The following is a 13,834-nucleotide window of genomic DNA, read 5'->3' on the forward strand; positions in this document are numbered from 1 at the left end:
ACAACAATGCTTGATAAGAAATTTACTCATTGCCTTGCTCATCTAATTGTAACACCTCTGCAAGATATTTTCACAAAGCTTATTAATAAAAAATGAAATGCAAGGACACTATACACTCTCAAGTGAGTATTGTTTCTATCAAGGAATTTTACCAAAAATATCTAAATTTCTATAATGATTTTTTGTTAACTCCACAAAGGTATATCTCAATCTTTTAGAGGAAGCTCTTTAGCAATACATTATAGCAATTATTTATAGCAAACAAGTTAATATCAAAGTGTATTTTGAAAAATAATATTATTCAGAGGATAAACTTTATTATTACTATAGTTTCAGTAGTTTCCTGAAAATTTCATGCATAATTTTGAATTCTGATCTACAATTCAGTAAACACTATGTGTATGTGTGTGTGTGTGTGTGTGTGTGTGTGTATTAACAAGGTGGTTGTAAAATTCATCTAAACTTTTTGTAAACTTGGCTACTTTTCCTTCAGATGCACCAATTAATAGCACTGGATTAACTCCACAAAAACTTGTAACATTTAAGGTCAAAATGTATAGAAGAAATGCTAGTAAATATTATGTAAAACAGGACTTCAAATGAATTTAGTAGTTACACATAGATACTATGTCTTTATATAGTATTTCTATTTTCTTCTGTCAACATTGTTTCTAAGTGTGGACCTAGAGGAGATATAGCAATGCCCTTTACTTGTGAAAACAAAAGAAACATATTTAAGCATCTACAATAATCCGTGCTACCACATAGGAAGAATCTCTGAAGACAGAAATCCATAAAGCAAGCCTATTTATTTAGAATCATATGAAAAATAAACTGGAAACTGAGAAATTAGCATACATAATCCAGTAAAGAAGAAAAAAATCAATAATTTTTGGTAATTATGAAAAATTTACAATCACCTAATTGGTAAATACTGCTAAGTAATCAATAAGCAAATAGTCATTAACAATTCTGTGTAAGGGAACATATTTCAAGAATGAACATTTGAGAAACAATTCCCAAAACAATTCGAAAATTAGTAATATTTTTCTTTGTTCCATTTTTGAATTATTTATTTACTTAATTTTGACATGGAATAAGTCTCCTCAGAGGCTATCCAGATTGTTCAGATGACATTCAATAGGATCTAGATTTCATGTAGTTAATATTAATTCATTTTGTCTTCAGATGGGCATATCATATGCTTTTCACCTGACAAGAACAACACTGTATTAGTGAACATATACTTCCCAGCTAAGTTTCCTTCCAGATGAAGATGAATTGACTTAGGAAGCTTTATCGAAACTTCTACCAATGGGTCAACATTAGTCACAACTACAGTTTCTGAATGAGAAATACTCTCCATTTTCTTTCTGAATTACCTAGAGAAATAACCGCCAAAGTCCGTTTGCTTGGCAAATGATATTTCCCAATTATTATCTTAGGCAACACCATTTAAAATGACTCCATGATAATTGAAATATTACAACCTCATACCCAATATAATTGACTATTTAAATTATAATTCTACTTGGAGGGAAGAGTAAAAACAGTCTAGAGATTTGTGTTGAGAGGACCTGTGAAAATATGAAAGCCAAAATGTCACTTTCCATTTTGTCTCAAATATTTTTAAGCCATTGTTTAATTATTTGTGTTGAACTCTGTTAATATGTCTATGCTTAATCCTTTCTATATTCATATCAATTTATTTGAGCAAGACTTTCTTATGCATGTTTTTGAAGCACTTGGTTGTACATGGTGCAATTTTTTCAACCTATACCTCCTCTGTTTCAAAAAGAGAATTTTTCTTACATTAATTAGGGAAGCATCAATGTTCCCATTATTCTAATAGGAATAACCCAAACATTCATCTGTGAAGTATGGCAGCTTGCAATATTATTTATAAGAAATCATACTTTTACCTAATTCCTGACTGCACTACTATCTTTCTCTAATACACTAAGATAACCACTATGTTCTCTAATATCTGCAGCAGTTGCAAATACTGATGTCCCTTTTCAGGAGACAGTCACCAGAAACTGCTCATATTACCCTGTTAAACATGGACAGGTGACATTTATATATTTATGAAAATATAGCTAATTGTATATGATTTTATATCTTCCCTATTATCATTTAATATTATGAATGGGGCTACTTTACAAACATTTGCATTTTTCACACATCCTAAAGGAAAAAAAGCTTTTCTCTAATTAAACATAGAGGCAGCAATATGCATAACATATCGTCTGTAAGAATAGTCATTTTTTTCTATCATAGCACTTCAAAATTTTGCATATGTTGTATAACTCTTCAGTCAATTCATGTCAGTCTTCCCATCTAAAGAATATACATCTCTTCACACTTTGTTGTCCAAAAGTTTAAGAAATGTATAAAGGAGTATAAAATCATGAATAAAGTACTTACAAATTTAGTAATATTTTATTGTATTTTTATATCACAACCTAACAATTTTTTCAGTTTGTAATTCCTAAGGGTACACTCTGGCTTAGGAATGAGATATATTAGAAAAGTGTCATGAATCTTTGTTGAAGCTTGTTTGTTCACCATAACGCTAACTTTGAAAAGGTAGACCTAAACCATAGAACTTATGATATCACTAGTGTTATAATATAGTAACACCGTATGTAACAGCAGTACAAAAAGCCAATATGTTGGATATGATTTTGACAAATTGGATGGTTGGACATTGGAGATGGAGAAAGAACAATGAGGAAGGGGGTATGTATCACAAGAATTTTACTCAGTCCCCTAATGATTTAATGATACCCCTTCTGGATCTCACCTTGAGATTAAAATTGAAATTTAACAAAAGGAAGACCTATATCAAAGAACTGATGGAAAGTCAAGTGTTACTTATCACATACAAAACTCTTTGAACATGATTAGAATGACAGTATCTATTAATAATAATTTCAATTGTAATTTAGCAATTTGCTACCTTTTTTATATACAAGACAAAGAGAACATACAACAATTTTAGACAAATTAGCCAATTGGTCTTTTTAAAATTCAGTTTCTACACCAATCCCTATGGATTTCTTTTAGGTATTAAAATCAAATACAATGACAACAGGGATCTAGGAGGAAGAAAATAGAAACAAAAACTCACATAGCACAGTATAAACAAGAACAACAAATATAAAAAACCCTTGTAAGAATATTTTAGGTTAATTCATTTGCCATTATATTTTAGAGTTATGTATATATATGTATGTATATATGTGTATATATACATATACATATGTGTGCCTATGCATATGTATATATTTTTGAGGTTTTCCTTTCATCTGAGTAGGTTACTTTAAACATATAATAATTATTGAAAATAACGTATAAGTGTTCTCTTTATGGTGTATGAGTGACAATCCAAATAAATTTGAACACAAGGGGCACACACAGGATTTTAAATCTTACTTCACCAGTCCACTAAGAAAAGTTAATACCTGACTTGAGAAATACATCCAGTATATACTGTACAGGCAAAATTAACTCACATGAAATTATTACATTCCCAATTACAATCTTCCTGTAAGTTGGCTGAAGTTTGCAACATCAAATTTTTATGCATTTGGATATCCTTTGTTTCCTGTCCTTTGGTGATGCTTAAATTTGAAGAAATTTTTTTTCAAATCATTATGGATCCAAACTAATTGATTAAATGGACATGAAAAGTGTTTGACTGATTAATTCTAGCATAAGATAATGAAGTTGACAATATAATAAAAGGCAGAAATTCAAAATTAAGGATCTATATTGATGGCTCAAATTCTCTTTCAATTATCATTTGCTACACTTAATTTTAAGTGAAAGTCATCATGGCAAATGCTTTGAGATTTTCACTACCCTACTAATAAAATTATGAAGAGAGGGAAATTACTCATTGAACACTAACAGAATAAGCGAACAAACAAAATAAGCCAATAAACAAAATGTATGAAATATGCAGAAGAAAGAAAATATGCAGAGGAAGATTGTCTTTCTACCTCTTTGAAAGAGTGATGGAAGCACTAATATCCAATAGCATTTTGCTTGAGATCAATGCAATATTGGGTTTTCAAAAATACTTCAAGCGAATTTTGGAAGAATGATTTTGACCATGTTTACTTACCTGAATCAAAGTTATATTCAATTTTCTATTGTACAATTAGGATAAATGCTAAGATCTCTACTTTTGAAAGTACAGATGTGCCCTAAGCAAGTCCCGTCCAAGATCTTACCATTTTTAGAAATCCATTTCACAAATGAATACAATCATTAAGGACTAATTGGGTTTCACATAAACTCTTGCATTGTTCATGTAAACTGTTATAATACACATTTTCCTTTCTAAAACTACAATTTAGTTTTAGACATTATTACACATGAATAAATAATATAAGCATTTCTGCTGCTAATTGGACTGGTGCTTTAGGAAAATTTTATGAAGATCTACAATGTGAAAGAAAGTTGGAATATTGTATTTATATTTAGGGTATAGGTTACATATGCCAATTTGTAAAATGATCCCCAGACATGGTAGTTTTGAAAACAGGTTGTTTCTGGTGATGTGCATATTGAGACAGTGTTATTTTTCCCATTGAATAACATAAAATTCTGAGGTCAATGTTTGCAGAAACTTTGAAAATGACTACGTTCCTTGTGACTGATTCATTCCTAATACTTAATGAAATACTGCAGAGTCTGTAGGTAAACCGTAATATTTTCTATTCATATTGGAGAGTATAGAGGTCATAGTTGTCTGAAGGGATCAGTATAAGGAGAAACCTCTCACAAGGCACATTAAAATGGAAAAATGTGAGAATATAAAGAAATTGAGTTTTATTGTATTTCCACACAGTGACCAAGGTAAGAAACAGATACGCTCTCACGTACTTCTACATTTTTCCGTAAGTGTTCATAGCAGGAAATGGAAGCCTGTTTGTGGTGGGTGGAGCAATTATCAATGACTACATTCTCAGACTCTGTGTGCAACGTTTTTCCAGGCATAAAATACCTGCTTAAGGAAGTGAAAGCCAGTATAATAGTTGAGAAATAGATACATTCTTGATTTTAGAGGCCCAAATATTCCCTATTCCCAATCACTTTATGGATATTTACCTCAGAAAAATGTGATTTCTCAGTATTCATTTTGTGAGTTATTCAGATTGTTGCCTGTCATTCTGACTATAGTATTGCCACAAAGGAAAATTTTCATTAAATCATTTTCTCTGTTACTCAGCCCGTGTGCACCATTTGACTATATCTTCTTCATACAAATTCCAAATGTTCATAAATGCATCAATGTCACTGACTAGAATACAACTTCAGTGATTGTTTCCTTTTCTTCATGAGTCACACTGTCATATCAACTTATATTTTCCCAACACATACAATGTGCCCTAATTATTTTTAATAGTTGCTATCAGTAGGCAACTTCTATGAAGAAAACCAGTGGAATTCTAGTCCAGCTGTACAATTGCAGAATTCTTTCAAACATGGTTTTTATATTTGTCTCTCTTACTTGTTTGGAAAATAGTGTTAATAAAAGTAACTTGTATGTAGTAGCCTACTGGAGCTCTAAGGAAGACAGAAAATACATCACTGGCTTAGGAGAAAGAAAGAGAATGAGGATCAGATTGCAGGATGGTCAATAACAGGGAAAATCCCATCTAGTGTTCAAATGTACTGAGTTTTAATACAGCAGAAATGAATTTCAGATCATTTCACCATTCGAAGAAGGAATTGGATGTTTGGTTATACATTGACTCAATTGATTGAAGCATATATTTGGATTGAAATTTCTGAGATCCTGATTCGTACCTGAGCTCACAAGAATGATGAACACAGCCAAAACAGAGTTAGAAAATCTGATCATTGCTTCTGAGAAGCTTTCTGATGGAAATCATTTCTATGTATTTCAGAGACGGTTCTTGCTCTGCTTTGGTGTGTCTGATTAATTTCAGTAGATATCAATCTCTTCCATACAATCCCTTCTTTTATCAGTATCTGTGTCCATGTTATTTGGATTGCTCAGAAATGTTGCCATATTTTCCATTTAATGCCTAAAAAGGCCTCTAATTCTTATCTTCCATGTAAGTCTTGTTGAAATCTTTTCAAATCTTATCCATAACAATATTGAAATGCTTCAGTTCCTCATGATTTATAGAACAGTAATTCCAAACACGAAGATTTGAAAACCCACAATATAATGTCCTTATTACTGTAACACCAAAAAGTTTTATTACCATTTCTTTTTTCATATACACTTGATATTTAATAAAGGAACCAGCCAATGAATAATACATACTTCCAGTATCCATATTTAATTCTCTGTACTCCCAAAGTTCCCTCAATATAAACCCAAAACCTTTGGTAGGAGAATTTAGGATAAAATTGCATGGTATTTATGAAAAGTAATGATAGGCAATATTCCTAATACTAGAACAGTGACCTATACTAGACAATGCCTTCTATATGACAGTATACATTTTACTCCCACTTTTTAAAGGTTGAATAATTATGTGGTATTTTCAGGAATTCGTAATTGACTTATATATATTCTACAAAAACCTGTCAACACAGGCTTTATTGAAAAAAAATATGCAATTATTATTTATGTTCCAGGATATTTGGTAGCAGTGTGTTCAATTTTGATCACTGACACGTCTCTATATATTCCATGTTTATCCTTTACATTATGTAGAAACATTAATATTTGTTTAATAAAAATATATGGTATATACATAAAAATCCTTCTGGGAAACTTTCTCTTTCCTACTCACTTTATTTAAGAGTTGCTAGTACTTGCTTCAGAAATCTAGACTATTTTACTGTTACTTTGAATCAATATGGATTTAAGATGTGAATTAAGAAGATATATACAAAGATAAACCATATGTACCAGGCAGGCAAGCGAACAAATGTATCAGAAATTGAACAACCTCTAAAAATACCTTTTTTGTAATAATACTCTAATAAATATAATCAAAAAACTTGACAGTAATTAAAAATGAACTCTGTTATTTTCACACAAAATCTAATCTTAGTAGAACATTGTCAACTTCGTGTCAGATTGGTGACCGAGAATGTGCATGACAATTTTATGTAGAAATAGCATACAAACTTAACCCAAATCAATTTGGAGTAGAAAATTTGCAGTAGAAATATTTATATTTATGATGTGTTTGTGTCATTGTTCAGTAGACACCATTCATTAGCACAAGCATTTTCTGAAAGCCCAAATAATGCAGCCTGTTTCATTCCCAATGAAACTATTTTCAGATTTTTCCTACCTATCACTATGAAATAAGGAAACTAAAGAAGTTAAGAAAATAGTACTTGAAGATGGATTTATTCCAGCTGCATGGACCATAGAAGGTAGGCTTATATCTAAGCAGAACAACTTAGAAAGAAAGAGTAGTTCATCTCTAGATGAAAAAGTGCAACAAAATAATAATATACCTAGGAGTTAACTAAAGAAGTTAGGGACCTCTATTATGAAAATTTTAAAAACCTGTTTAAACAAGTTATTTTTACCTTCTGCTCCACAACTTATACCAACATCAAATACAGTGAAAGCAGGGGTGAAACTGTGAGGGAGGGACATACAAAGCAAAAAAAGAAATAATCTTATAAATGTGTTAGAAACAATCATTTAAATAGGGATACAGGTGGACCCATTGCAATAATGAGATGTATAAGTCCTTACGTCGAAAAGGACTTTACAACTTTGGTGCAGGGTGGGGGACTGGAGGGGAGTGAAGACTGGTGGGAGGGCAGGGAAATGATGGGATGGGAAGGGGAACCAAAGGAGGAGGCTACAATGCTTGAAAAGGAATGTAAGTTCCGGGAAGATGGCCGAGGAGAAGATGGAGGTTAAGCAAGCTCTTGCATAGAAAGCAGTTTTAGTGTTCCAATAAATAGTCCTAAGCCAGAGAAACACACCAAGTGTGCCATCACAGTACAGAGAGTTAGGCCAGAGAAGGAAAATCCAGGCAAGGAAACAGAGCTGAGCACTTGCCAGCAGCAACGGTTGTGGCTGCAGCGGCAGCAGCAATAATCGCCATACCACAACACAGAGAGTCCAGAACAAAGGCACCAGATGCGGCGGGCAAGCGGATTGTACTCCACACCAGCAAGAACCGACAAGGAGCAGAATCTTCATCCTGCAGTTCTCAGACCAGAGACAACCCAGGACCTAAGACTCTGGCATGAGTAGAAACCTGACATCCTCACTTCTTCTCAGGAGTGAGGAGGGAAGGACACCCCTTCCCCCCCACTACTGGAGATCTCCATCTTTGATACTGACAAAGGCCCGGCTAAACAGCTAGCTCCAACTCAGACCTTGGAAGAAAACTAGTCATTTTGCAGGTCACAAGAACCTAAGCTGACCTGCCAGACTCAGCTCCACCCAGGGAAAAGTCACCCAGCTAGGGCTTCCAGGCCCAGAAGTGGCTTTCTTCACTGGGTAAACATAGCCAGAGGCTGCCTCTCCCTTTAGCAGCCTTGACAATCAATTGAAATTCAGTAAACATAAAACCTGAGAAACACTCCTGACTGGACTCTGTAAGTCTCTCACAATCTAGCTCCTCAGGGAAAAGTTACTGTTTGCTGAAAGGCCTCAACTCTACCCAGAAGCTGGCATCATCACAGCATCTCCAAAATTGAGGAAACAGCCATCTCCCTCTTTTGTGATACTCAAAGCAGATCTCCAAAAAATCCTGGGTAAAGCAGAGCATTTTTTTGTCTGCTCAAACAAACTGACTTAAGAAACCAACCAAGCCACAGGAAAATCAAACACCACAAGCAGACCAGAGACTCCAACAAGAGGCTGGTTATGGACACAAGGGAGATACAGGATCTTCCAACTCCTCCCAAAAAAACAAAGAATTTTTTTTGTACTTTTTGAACTCTTAGATATGTATTTAAATTTTTTTCTTTCATGCATTTGTTTCTAATGCATTTATAAGATTATCTCTTTGTTGCTTTGTATGTCCCCCTCCAACAGTATAACCCCTGCTTTCACTATATTTGATGTCGGTATAATTTGTGGAGGAGAAGGTGAAAAAACAAGTCGTTTAAGGATACAGGTCGACCCGTTGCAACAATGAGAAGTACAAGTTGTCATGTTCAAAACGAACTTTACCACTTTGGTGGGGGGGGAGGATTGGGTAGGGGGGTGGGGGAAGGCTGGAAAGGGATGTGAAGGGTAAAAAAGGAGGTGGCTACAATGGTTGATAAGAAATGTACTCATTATCTTGTCTATGTTATTGTAACCCCTCTGTACAGTATGCTTACAATAAAAAAAAATTAACTTTTTTTAATTTTAATTTTTACCTTTTTTAAAAAAATGTTAAATTGTTTTCTAATACCTTTTTCTTCCCCTCATACTTTTTATTTTAGGGGTATACATTTCGTGCGTTATGCTTTCTTTTTTCATGTTATTTTTTTTTGTTTAGCTCTACTGAACTTTTGATCTGTTTTTCTTTCTTTCTCATTCTTTTCACCTTTTCTTCTCTTTCATTTTTTTGTGTAATTTAATTACTGTTCTGCATATCCTCATATAAGCCTGTAGTCGATTATTAGACCTTATCACACATATTGTACACACTTAATCCAGAAATTTATTACTCAATTCAAAACCTCTTAGACTTAAATTAATTAATAGCAGTACTACCTCTTTATTCCTATATAATATTTTAAGCATTTTCCTTTTTTAGTTTTCCATGTATCCTTTATATCCCTCCCCTTCACTCATTATATCCACGTTCTTCTCTGAATATTTTGTTTTTATTATTGCAAAAATTTTATCATTAAACTTTTTAATTTTTGCTTATCTACTTAACCTTGTCCCTTTTTTCTCTTTCTCTTTCTTATTTTTTTCTCTCTCTATACTTTCAACTTATCCAAGCTATTTCCCGCTTTGAGATTAGGACTTAGTTAAGGTAACTCTCCCTGAGCCTTCCCACATATCTTTATTCCTATTTTTACCCACATCTCTCCCTAAACCTAATATTTCTGGATTGCCAAATTCTTCTTTGCAGTTCGTAGCCAATAAAATATAGAGTTGTTAAATGTTAAATAGATCTATCTGTTGAACTAGTTTGTATTTGCAGACTACAGATTTTGGTTGATGCTTGCCTTAAGATAGTGTTCTAGGACAAATCTGGTGTTACTTTAATCCCAAATGGGCAGTGTAAGCTGGTAAAAGACAAGAAAAATGGCAAGTCTGGGAATCTCTCACTCATGATAATCAGGGAACAGAACAGATAATGAATAATCCAGAGGAGAGCTCCCAAATAGCTCTACAAACATTGTTGGCAAACATGGTAAATAAAAGATTGAAAACCTACAAAGGACTCTGTATGAGTATGATAGGGAGAGAGAGGAGGCAAACCAAAGGTCCATACAGGAAAAGTTTGAAAACCTACAAAGGACTCTGTATGAGTGTGATAGGGAGAGAGAGGAGGCAAACCAAAGGTTAATACAGGAATATGATGAATGTGAGGAAGCTACTCGAAAACTGATACAGGAATTGTGTGAGCAGCATGAGAACACTCAAAGAGAAAGGCAGGAATGGCGTGAGCAATCTGAGGGCACTCAAAGATAACTATATGAGTGGCGTGAACGTGAGAAAGCTAAGCGAAGAGTAATACAGGAATTGAGAGAACAGGATGAGAATACACAATGATCACTAAAGGCATTCATGGAATCCATTAACAAAGAGCTGAATGAAGTCAGGAAGAACACAAAGGGAATGCTGAATGGAACCCAACAGAAGGAATGGGAGTCCAAGGAAATGATAACCAATCAACTAAGTGATTTGAGAATAAACACTGAACTCCAAATTAAGGAAGTACAAAAGTCCACATCAGATCTAAAACAAAGCATCAACAAAAAAATTGAAGCCATCCAAGCTGACCAATTAGAAGGAAAAGAAATAAAAAACAAAGTAGAAATTCTTGACATCAGGTTAGACCATGCAGAAGATCGAATCTCGGGGATTGAAGACAGCCTAGATATTATAGAGAAAGAACATTCAACCATCCAGGACAAGTCCAAGAAATATGATAGATCTATTCAATATTTGGAAGGCACCATCAGAAGGACTAATCTGAGGATAATAGGTGTAGAGGAGCACCTAGAAACAGAAGTTGATTGTCTAGGAAATTTGTTTAAGAGGATCCTAGCAGAGAACTTCCCACACATACAAAAAGATAGGCCTATTCACATACAAGAAGCTTTTAGAACTCCAAATAGACAAGACCAGAATAGAACATCCCATCATCACATTTTAATCCACACAGGATCAATTCAGACTAAGGAAAAGATCCTTAAAGCTGTCAAAGAGAAAAGATCAATCACCAATAAAGGGAAACCAATTAGAATCACTTCAGATTTCTCAGCAGAGACAATCAAAGCACAAAGAGCCTGGAATGATATTTGACATGCCCTAAAGCCAAACAACTAATAACCAAGAATACTGTTCCCAGCTAAATTCTCCTTCATAACTGAAGGCCAAATAAAAACCTTCCATACCAAAGAAAAATTGAAGCCATATATTTCCACCAAACCAGCCCTACAAAAGATTCTTAAATGAGTCCTACACATAGAAAACAAACAAGACCACAATAAAGGCCAACAAACCACACACAAACTGCGAATCCAAGAACCATAGGAAGAACCCAGTAGCTGCAGCCCTCAAGAAGGTGGATTAAATGGCAGGAACTCCCAAATATCTCTCAGTTCTATCTCCCAACATTAATGCACTTAACTCTCCAATTAAGGTACATAGACTGACTAGTTGAATAATAAAACAAGATCCTTCTATTTGCTGCCTTCAGGAGTCACAACTTGACCATAAAAACAAGTATATTTTCAATGTTAAAGGCTGGTACAAAATCTACCAAGCAAACGGCCCCCATAAACAAGCAGGAGTTGCAATCCTCATATATGATAAAATAGACTTGAAATTAAAATTCGTGAGAAGAGATGAAGAAGATCCCTACATAATAATTAAGTGATCTCTCCTTCAGGAGGATATTACAATTCTAAATATCTATTCGCCCAACAAAGGAGAACCCAATTTTTTCCAAGAAACACTATTGTCCATCAAATCCCATATAGATCCAAAGACATTAATTGTTGGGGATTTTTACACACCACTTTCCCCACTAGATAGATCAACTCAGCAAAAACTCAACTGAGAAACCGCAGATCTAAATAACAATATAGATCAACTAGATTTAACAGACATCTACTGAATATTTCACCCACCAGCATTAGCATACACATTTTTCTCAGCAGTATGGAACATTTTAAAAAATAGTCCACATTTTTGGCCACAAAGCAAACGTGTCCAAATTCAGAAACATTGAAGTTATACCTTGCCTTCTGTCAGTCTACAATGGAATAAAATTAGAACTCAACACCAAAAGCCACCAAAGAAAGTCCGGTAACACATAGAGTCTGAACAACACACTGCTAAATCATGAGTGTGTCATGGAAGACATTAGAAAGGAAATTCAAGTGTTCATGATATTCAATAAAAATTAGCACACAAATTAAGAGCTCCTCTGTGACACAGAAAAGGCAGTACTCAGGGGCAAGTTTATAGCTCTGAGCTCCTACATCAACTAATTGGAGAGATCTTAAACCAAAAATTTAATGAGACATCTGAACCTCCTTGAAAAAGAGAAGCAAGATAAACTCCAATCCAGTTGATGGAAAGAAACAATTAAAATTGAATCAGAATTAAATAAATTAGAATCCAAAAATCTATAGAAAGAATCAACCAAACAAAGAGTTGGTTCTTTGAAAAAATTAAGAAAATTGACAGACCCTTAGCAAATCTTATCAGAAAAAGAAGAAAACACATCCAAATATATAAACTCAGAGAGAGAAAGGAGACATCTTCACAGAAACAACCAAGATTTAGAACATTATAAGGGAATATTTCTCAAAACTTTATGTTAATAAGTTTGAGAACTAGACAGAAATGGACCTTTTCCTAGCAAATATTGACATGCCAAAACTAAACCAAGATGAGTTAAACCATCTTAACAGGCCCATATCAAGCATTGAATAAAAAATAACAATAAGAGAACTCCCATCTTACAAAAGTCCAGGACCAGATAATTTTACAGCAGAAGTCTACAAGGCCTTCAAAGCAGAGCTCATACCAATACTTCTCCAAACCTCAATGAAATTGAAAGAGAAAGTTCACTACCGAACACATTCTATGAAACCATCATTACTCTCATCCCAAAACTAGGCAGGGACTCATCAAAGAATGAGAAATATAGACCCATTTATTTGATGAATATTGATGCAAAACTTCTCAACAAAATTTTGGCCAATCGACTTCATTAATTCATCCAAAAGTCATACACCACGATCAAACAGGTTTCATTTCAGAGATGCAAAGCTGGTTCAATATATGCAAATCAATATAATTCATCACACCAACAGGAGCAAGGATAAGAACCACATGGTTATCTAAATAGATGTAGAAAAGGCATTTGACAAGATCCAATACCCCTTTACTATGAAGGTCTTGGAAAAAGTAGAAATCCATGGAACATTCCTCAATACAATAAAGGCTGTATATGACAAACCTACATCCAGCATTATACTTAATGTTGAAAAACTAACGTCAATTCTTCTTAACTCAGGAATTTTACAAGGATGTCCACTCTGTCCACTTCTCTTCAATGTAGTATTATAATGCCTACCTACAGCAATATGACATGACTCAAACATAAAGAGGATCCAAATAGGGAATGAAAAAGTAAAACTCTCCCTTTTTTCAGACGAAATGATCTTGTATTTA

This window comes from Dipodomys merriami, unplaced genomic scaffold (genome assembly GCF_024711535.1).
Source record: "Dipodomys merriami isolate MVZ:Mamm:240054 unplaced genomic scaffold, mDipMer1.0.p SCAF_18, whole genome shotgun sequence".
In the NCBI taxonomy this organism is placed as follows: domain Eukaryota; kingdom Metazoa; phylum Chordata; class Mammalia; order Rodentia; family Heteromyidae; genus Dipodomys; species Dipodomys merriami.